Raw genomic sequence first — 8,272 nt, 5'->3', positions numbered from 1 at the left:
GAATGTTGTGATGATGCTCAGGGAATGAATGTAAATTAATAAAAAAAATTTTCAGAAGAAAAAAAATAGGCATTAGAAATACCTATTTGATGACTGCAGTTAAGCTATATAGCCCTAGTTAGGTGCTACTTTACAGTATGTTCATTCTATTCACTGAGGTTTATGCCTAAAGTCAGTCTTGTGTTCATGGATATGTACATATCAGCTGTGCTTGCTATTGAAAATATTTAGATTTATTAAGATATTTAGTGAAACAATAAAATGGGGGAGGCATAGAAAGCAACAATAGATACCAGACACAGTGTGGGAGGAGGGTGGGAGATGGCAGAGGGTGAGATAGGGAATCAAGGATGGGAAAAAAGGCAAAATATACAGAAAACAAGAAATGGAAAATGATTTGTTGACAATAACACATATGTTGATGTGCTTGATTGAGCCAATATACAGTGTATTCTCAATGGAAAAATCTCATTTTGTATGCTATAATGATGTACAGTGAATGAATGTAAATAAAGAAAGAAAAAAATGTAATATAAAAAAATGATAAGTAAAATAAATAATTCTTTAAAAATTAAAAAAAAAAAGTTTATGAGAATAGAGCCAGCAGGTGGTATAGCGGTTTCTGAACTTCCACATGGCTAATTGTGGTTCGAGTCCTAAACCCAGTGGCTTGAAAATCACACTGAGAGGACCAGCAGTTAGCGTAATGGCTATGTCACTTGACTCCCATGTAGTCGACTGTGGTTCGCGTCCTGGACCCGGTGGCTTGCAACTCACGCCGGGCATGTGTGCATGCATGTCCAAGATTCTGAATGGAGGAGAAAGGATTGAGGCGTGGCCATCCCTCCTGGGGAGCGATTTCTCGCTTTCTGTCTCTCTGTCTCTCTCTGTCTGGTGACTGCATGCACCCTATAGCAATAACCTCTCAAAAAAAAAAAAAAAAGAAAGAAAGAAAAAAGGAAAGAACATTACACTGAGCGTGTGTGTGTGTGCATATCCAAAATCACGGGAGGTGAATGGAGAAGGGATTGTGACGTGGTCATTCCCCACATGGCCACCCCCCTGAGGGGTGATCTCTCACTTTCCTTCTCGCTTTCTGTCTCTTTCTCTCTCTCTCCCTGGAGAGCACATGAGCCTTAAGTCAAAAACCTCTTAAAAAAAAAAAAGAAAGAGAGAGAGAGAGAAAGAAAAAGGAAAAAAAAAAAAAGGGGGGGGGATCTCCATAACAAGAAGCATGTTTGCTAGGATCTGAGGTATGATTCATTTTTGGTTTTTGCTATACAGCATGTACATTCACCAGAGACACACACACAGAGAGAGAGAGAGAGAGAGAGAAATCACTTCCCCGGGGGTATGGTCACACCTCAGTCCTTTCTGCATCATTCTCCTCTTAGGATTTTGTGTATTAATACACACACACACCTGGCATGATTTTCAAACCACTGGGTCTGGGTGGTTTGAAAATCAGAACCGTCAAGTCAGCCATATGGGATCCAATGCCTTAACCACCAAACTACCTGCTGGCCTGAGGTGTGATTCAGTTTTCCAGGTGGACAGTGTGTGTATTAGAGAAGATGTGATAAGATCATAAGCTGGTTCAATGATATACTGCATTTGTGATAGTTTCCACCTTCCAGGTAAGGGAAATAACCAAAAAACACTGCTATAGCTTTTCCCACCAAGGTCTGTGAAGAAGGCACAGGTATAGGGATGTTGCCCTAACTTCAGAGGATGACTCCTAGACAGAGGATGACCAGATTCTTCATTGTAAAGGAGGTCCCCCAGCTGTGAACCCAGAGCTCGCTGATGAAAAGATTACTTCTCATCCCTTCCCAATAATTGGTCACTAAAGCTTACCAAATTTAACAGAATTTTGTTCATGCATAGGTTAAAAAGAAGAAAAAGAAAGAAAGAAAGAAAGAAAGAAAGAAAGAAAGAAAGAAAGAAAGAAAGAAAGAAAGAAAAAGAAAGAGAGTCATTACCAAGAGGAAATTAGGAAATCAAAAATGATGAATCTCTCTGGTCCAAGGAGTGACTGACAGGTCACTGGAAGGTCTGAGGAGAGAATAACAGCATCCTTACATACTGCATAGTATGTGCAGCCCCTCTGAACCAACGTTCCAGCTTTATTCAGATAGTAAACTGAGATGCTATGCAGCTGTGTATGCCCACAGAGCTAACATTGGTTGTTTCAGGGAAGAAAGTGTAATTTGAGAAGAATCAAGGGAATAAGGGTATATTTTAAATTCTTTTCATTCATTCTGGGATGTTCATCACATAATGCCTGTGCTTGGCGTTGAGCAGGATGCACTGGAGGAATCTAAAAAAAGAAAAAGAGCAGCTCAGCATTTGAAATTTCCATGTAGCTGGAGAGCCAAAAACAAACTACAAAGTGTACATTTTAATTCAAAGTGCAGCTAGTTGGTTTTGTTAAGTGATGTATACTGACTGGTAAGTGTGGGGTTACTAGTATTGAAATTGTGGTATTTAGGTAGATTTCAATGAATCTGATTACTTTTGGTTATGAAATTCTCTTGTAGATCTGTTGCCTAGAAAAGCAGTTCCTCTTCCCCTTCTGTGGTAATTTCCTGTTGCCTAAAGTCCTGATGTGCAGCAGTTTCCTGGAATCGGATTGCCAAATCTCTTTCCTTCTGACCTCTAAGTCTTCTCATTGCCTTCATATATTCAATACATCTGGCTCTCTGTATCCACAAGTTTTGCATCCTGTGGTTTCAATTAACTGTGTATCAAAAATATTTTTAATTGGTCACATCTATACTGAACATAGAGTATTGCATCATTATTCTCTAAACAATATAGTGTAACAACTATTTGCATAGCATTTACATTGTGTTAAGTATTATAAATAATCTAGGGATGTTATCTGCATTAAGTCCTAAAACCAATTCTCTATGGATACTGAGGAACAACTGTGCTTGCTTAGAAGAATACTGGTGGGATGAAATTATACATTAACCTTCAACAGATATCAAAAGAAATGTGATATTTTGCCAGTTTATGTGAGCAAAAACCTGAATGGATGTTTGGAAATTAGTTGTCAAGGTTTTAGGACAGGGAGAATGGAATTTACTATTAGAGCAGTACAACTAATACATATGAATGCAGTGTATTGAGTTTTTTTGGGTTTGTCTGTTTGTTTTGGGGTGGGTTTTTGTTTTGTTTTGTTTTGTTTTTGAGAGAGAGATTTTGACTATAGGGTACATGCAGTTGCCAGAGAGACAGAAAGCGAGAAATCACCCCCAAAGGGGATGACAATGCCACGATCCCTTCATTCTCCTCTTGGGATCTCAGGCACGTACACACATGCTCCTGGCGTGACTTTTAAGCCACCAGGTCTGGGACTTGAACCATGGTCAACTACATCGGAGTACAACAATGTAACCATTACACCATCTGCTGGTTCCCTGTTTTGTTTTGTTTTGTTTTTAGTTTGGCCAATAACAATTTTACATATCTGAGGAATACAACACAACTTTTCAGTACAAGAATACAATGTATTGTAGTGATTAATCAATCATCTCCACCCTTTGTCATTACTTTGCTTTGAAAACATTCAAAATTCTTTCTTCATCACTCATTCTGAGAAATGCAGTAGATTTTCTTAACTATATTCACCCTGAAACTGCTCACTGCTCAAAAGTCAATACATGAGAGACAAGTTCTGGTGGAAAAGAAAAGTAGCTTTGTTCAGGAATCCAGCAATCTGTGGGGAGACGGCAGGTGAATGCTCAAAGACCATCTCCCCTCTCTTGATCTGACAAGAAGGACTTTTAAAGGGAAGTTGGGGGTGGGGGTCGGGGGCTTCATGCTGTTTTGCTCACACAGTAGTTCATCTCCTTGATCCCAGGGAGGAGGCTTGTTGACATCAGAGTTGTTTTTAGCTGCAGCTGGGTTGGCTGGACCTGGTCATAGGGCAGAAGTTCTTCTCTTCATCAAGTGTATATGCTTCTCAGGTCATCATCTCAGTCAGTTTTTTAGATTCTGTCAACAGGACCTGGTCTCTGTTCTCTGCAAAGTCTCAGCAAAATGTTGATTAGTTTCTGCAAGAAACAAGACTTACTATGCCAAAGGGGGGGGGGGGTGGAAACAAGCTAAAGGCCAGTCTACAGTATTTTAACCTGTAAGGTTGCATTTAATATGGAGTTACTTTGGTTTTTATAACACTAGAAATTGTTTCTCTTCTTGGGACCAGCAGTTGGTGTAATGGTTACATCAATAACATGTAGTCGACCTCATTTTGAGTCCTAGACCCGTCGGCTTAAAAGTCACCTCAGGCACCTGTGCATGTGTGCTCAAAATCCCAAGAGGAGAATGGAGAAGAAAGGATTGAGATATGGCCCATCCCCCCTGGGGGGTTGATTTCTTGCTTTCTGTCTCTCTGTCTCTGTCTTTCTGGCCAGCGTCAGCACTATAGCAAAATCTCTCCTGAAAAAAAAAAAAAAGTTTCTCTTCACTATCTCTAATTTTGTTTTAAAAAATAATTTATGACTCTTCCCTCTGGGTTTTTTGTTGTTTTTGTTCACTAACTTGCTTACTAGACTCATAAGGTGGTGTGTCATTTGACTTTAATCTGATCGTAGCAGAGTTCCAGCTTCCTGAAAGATCTACTAGGCAAGGTGTCCAAGGTAGAATCTCTGCTTATAACTGTCACTTCATTTGGAGTGGATGGGGCCTGACTGTCTTCCTCTATATGACCCCTCCATTAATATCTTGGACTTCCTTAAATGATAAAGGTTTAATGGTTTTTGGACTTACTGATGATGACTGGATTCCACCAAAGGGAGTCTTTGAAAAGGTTCAAACAGAAAGTACAGCCATCCTAGGTCCTAGCTTTGGAGCTCATGTGCTGACACTTCCGCCATATTCTACTGTTCTAAATGAGTCACAGAGCGCAAGTCAAGGAGGATGTGGTGGGATTCATTGCTCTGACATCTTTCAGGTCCTCAATGGTTACACTAATTCCTGCAAACACTCCAAAAATGTGTTATTGCTTTTATTTTTACCATCTTTGTAGGTAGAATCAGCTCTGATGGCTTCCATTTGGCCCTTTTGACTATAATCATCTTCACTCCAAAGGTCAGAGAACCAATGTGGAATTCGGCCAATTGCTGAGTGTATCTATTCTGGTGATCCATTCTGAACCTGGAGAAAATACCCACGGATGGGCTCAAGGACCCACTGGGCAGCTCCAGTACTCTTAGTTCCTTATTATACTGGCTGGACTGTATTTGTGTCATTTTCACTTCTCATCAGAAAACCATAAATGGATTTGTAAGAAACTCATAGTCCAGACACATTTGACTTCTTGATTCACTGCCGGTTTCTGGGAAATGCTATCTGGTTAGTATGTCAGAAAGTATTAGATGGTTGAGAAGGTCATGACATATTTTTCAATGCAAAAAAAAAAAATGCATCATGACTTTCCCAGCGACCCAATAGTTATAGGAAAAAGACATTTATTTCTTTTTTTTCTATTTTTCTATTTTGTTTTATTTTATACATTTAATCAGTACATTTATTTCTTTTTTAAAAATTCGTGATAGGGAGCCAGCAGATGGTGCAGTGGTGAAGGCACTAGACTATCACATGGCCTACTGCCATTTGAGTCCTAGACTTGGCAGCTTGAAAATCACACTGAGTGTGTGTGTGTGTGTGTGTGTGTCCACATCCCAGGAAGGGAATGGAGGAGAAGAGATTGCGATGTGGCCATCCCCTTGAGGGGGTGATTTCTCACTTTCCCTTTCTCTGTCTCCAGCAAGCGTACACATGCCCTATGGCAAAAAACATATATATATATATGTGTGTGTGTGTGTGTGTGTGTATTCATGATAGAGTGTGTGCACATACATGAAAGATAGAAAGAAAGAGACCCTCCACAGGGCTCAGTCATGCCATGATCCCAGTCTTCCATGCTGCCAGGATCCTGGACATGTGCACACACACTGCTAGACATGTTTTCAGGCCAACAGAGCCAGTGACTTGAACTGTGGTTGGCATGTGGCTTCCAGCTCTGCAGTCCAATATGCTCCCAACCACACTACAGCAGCTGGATTGACATTTGTTTATTAAAGAAAGAGCTAGTAAGACACTGAGAAAATACAGTTCTCACAGAACTGGCAGAGGATGAGAACTAGTCAATTTGTGACTGTTTTATGAAAACTGAGCCATAGGATTTTCTAATGGGCATGATGAAGAGTATAGCAGAAAAAAAAAGGGGTAAAGGATGACACCGTTTCTGGACTGAGTGATGGGATTTGGGGCATGAATAGCAGAGTGGGGAAGGGACTGTGTGGGAGCCTGCATGTGAATCTGAACTCTGTACATTGAAAACAGAGGGGAGGACATTACACGGGGACGGCCTTCCCACCTACCTTGATACCTACATTCACACTTCCTTCTACTCACTAAGGAAAACCAGGATGAAAACTAGTAGTCTCTCCCATCAGTACAGGAATGGGGTTCTGGAAAGATTGAAGTCCAAACTTAAGGGAGAAAAAAAGTTAATTGTTCATTTAAAAATGCTTATGAGGGACCAGCAGATGGCATAACAGTACGTAATTGATCACAGTTCATGTTCCAGACCCAGTGGCTTAAAACTCACACTAGGCACATGTGCATGCGTTCCCAAGATCCTGAGAGGAGAATGGAAGAGAAGGGATTTCAGCATGGCCATCCCCCCCAAGGGGTGATTTCTGTCTCTCTGTCTCTCTGTCTCTCTGGCAAGCACACATACCCTATAGCCAAAACCTCTCTTAAAACAAAAAGAAAGAAATTGCTCATCAGGGGGGATGGCCATGCTGCAATCCCTTCTCCTCCATTCTCCTCCTGGGATTTTGAGCATGCATGCATATATACCCAGTGTGATTTTCAAGCTTTGAGGTCCAGGACTTGAACTAAAGTTGACCATGTAAGAATCCAGTGTCATAACGACTATAACATCTGCTGGCCCCAATAAATAATTTTCGGGGGGCCAGCAGATGTGTCATGGATACATCACTGGACTCCCACGTAGTTGAATGCAGTTCAAGTCCTGGACCCAGCAGCTTAAAACTCATGTTGGGCACATGTGCGTGTGTGCCCAAAATCAAGAGAGGAGAATGGAAAGAAAAAGAAAGAAAGACAAAGAAGAAAGAGAGAGAGGAGAAAGAAAGAAAAAGAAAATAAAAGAAAGAAAGAAAAAGAAAATAAAAGAAAGAGAAAGAAAGAAAGAAAGAAAGAAAGAAAGAAAGAAAGAAAGAAAGAAAGAAAGAAAAGAAGGAAGGAAGGAAGGAAGGAGAAAGAAAGAAGGAAAAAGAGGAAGGAAGGAAGGAAAAGAGAAGGAAAGATGGGATCAGCAGATGGCATAGCAGACCCGTTGGCTTCAAACTCACGCCAGGCACTTGTGCGTGCGTGCCCAAGATCCTGAGAGGAGAATGGAGAAGAGATTGCAGCGTGGCCATTCCCCCAGGGGGTAATCTATTGCTTTCTGTCGCTCTGTCACTCTGGCAAGTGCATGGTCAAAAAAAAAAAAAAAAAAGAAGAAGAAGAAGAAAGAAAGAAAGGAAGAAAGAAAAAAAAGGAGAGAGAAAGAAAGAAAGAAAAAGAAAGAAAGGAAAGAGGAAAGATTGCAGAGTTCTCTATCTTCCTATCTCTGTCTCTGTCTCTGTCTCTCTCTCTCTCTCTCTCTCTCTCTCTTTCTCTCTCTGGTGAGTGCACATGCACTCTGGCAATTTAAAAAAAAAAGAGAGAGTAAAATCACTATGTATGTGTTGGTGAGGCTAGCAGAAGGCATAGAGGTTAAGGCAGCTGGATCCCACATGGCTGACTGTACAGTTCAAGTTCTGGACCCATCAGCTTGAAAAACCACACTGGGAGCCCTACAGATGGTGTGGAGGTTAAGGTGGCTAGATCCCATATGGCCCACTTCATGGTTGAATTCTGGATCTGGTGGCTTGAAAATCACTCCACGCATGTGTGCATACATTTTTAAAATCCTAAGAGCATGGAGAAGGGATTGTGAAGTGGCCATCCCTCCTGGGGGTGATTTCTCACTCTCCCACTCTCACTCTCTCTCTCTGTCTTTCTCTGGTGAGCGCATGTACCTAAGTGGCATGCCCTATGGCAAAAACAAAAGAAAAACACACCACACATGTGCATGTGTGCCCAAATTTCTGAAAGAATGGAGGAGAGGGATTATATGCATGGTCATTTCCTCTAGGGGTTGCTTGCTTGCTTTCTTTCTTTCTTTCTTTCTTTCTTTCTTTCTTTCTTT

Source organism: Tupaia chinensis, unplaced genomic scaffold, assembly GCF_000334495.1.
Source record: "Tupaia chinensis unplaced genomic scaffold, TupChi_1.0 Scaffold000037_13, whole genome shotgun sequence".
Taxonomy (NCBI): Eukaryota; Metazoa; Chordata; class Mammalia; order Scandentia; family Tupaiidae; genus Tupaia; species Tupaia belangeri.
This window is presented reverse-complemented; position numbering follows the sequence as displayed.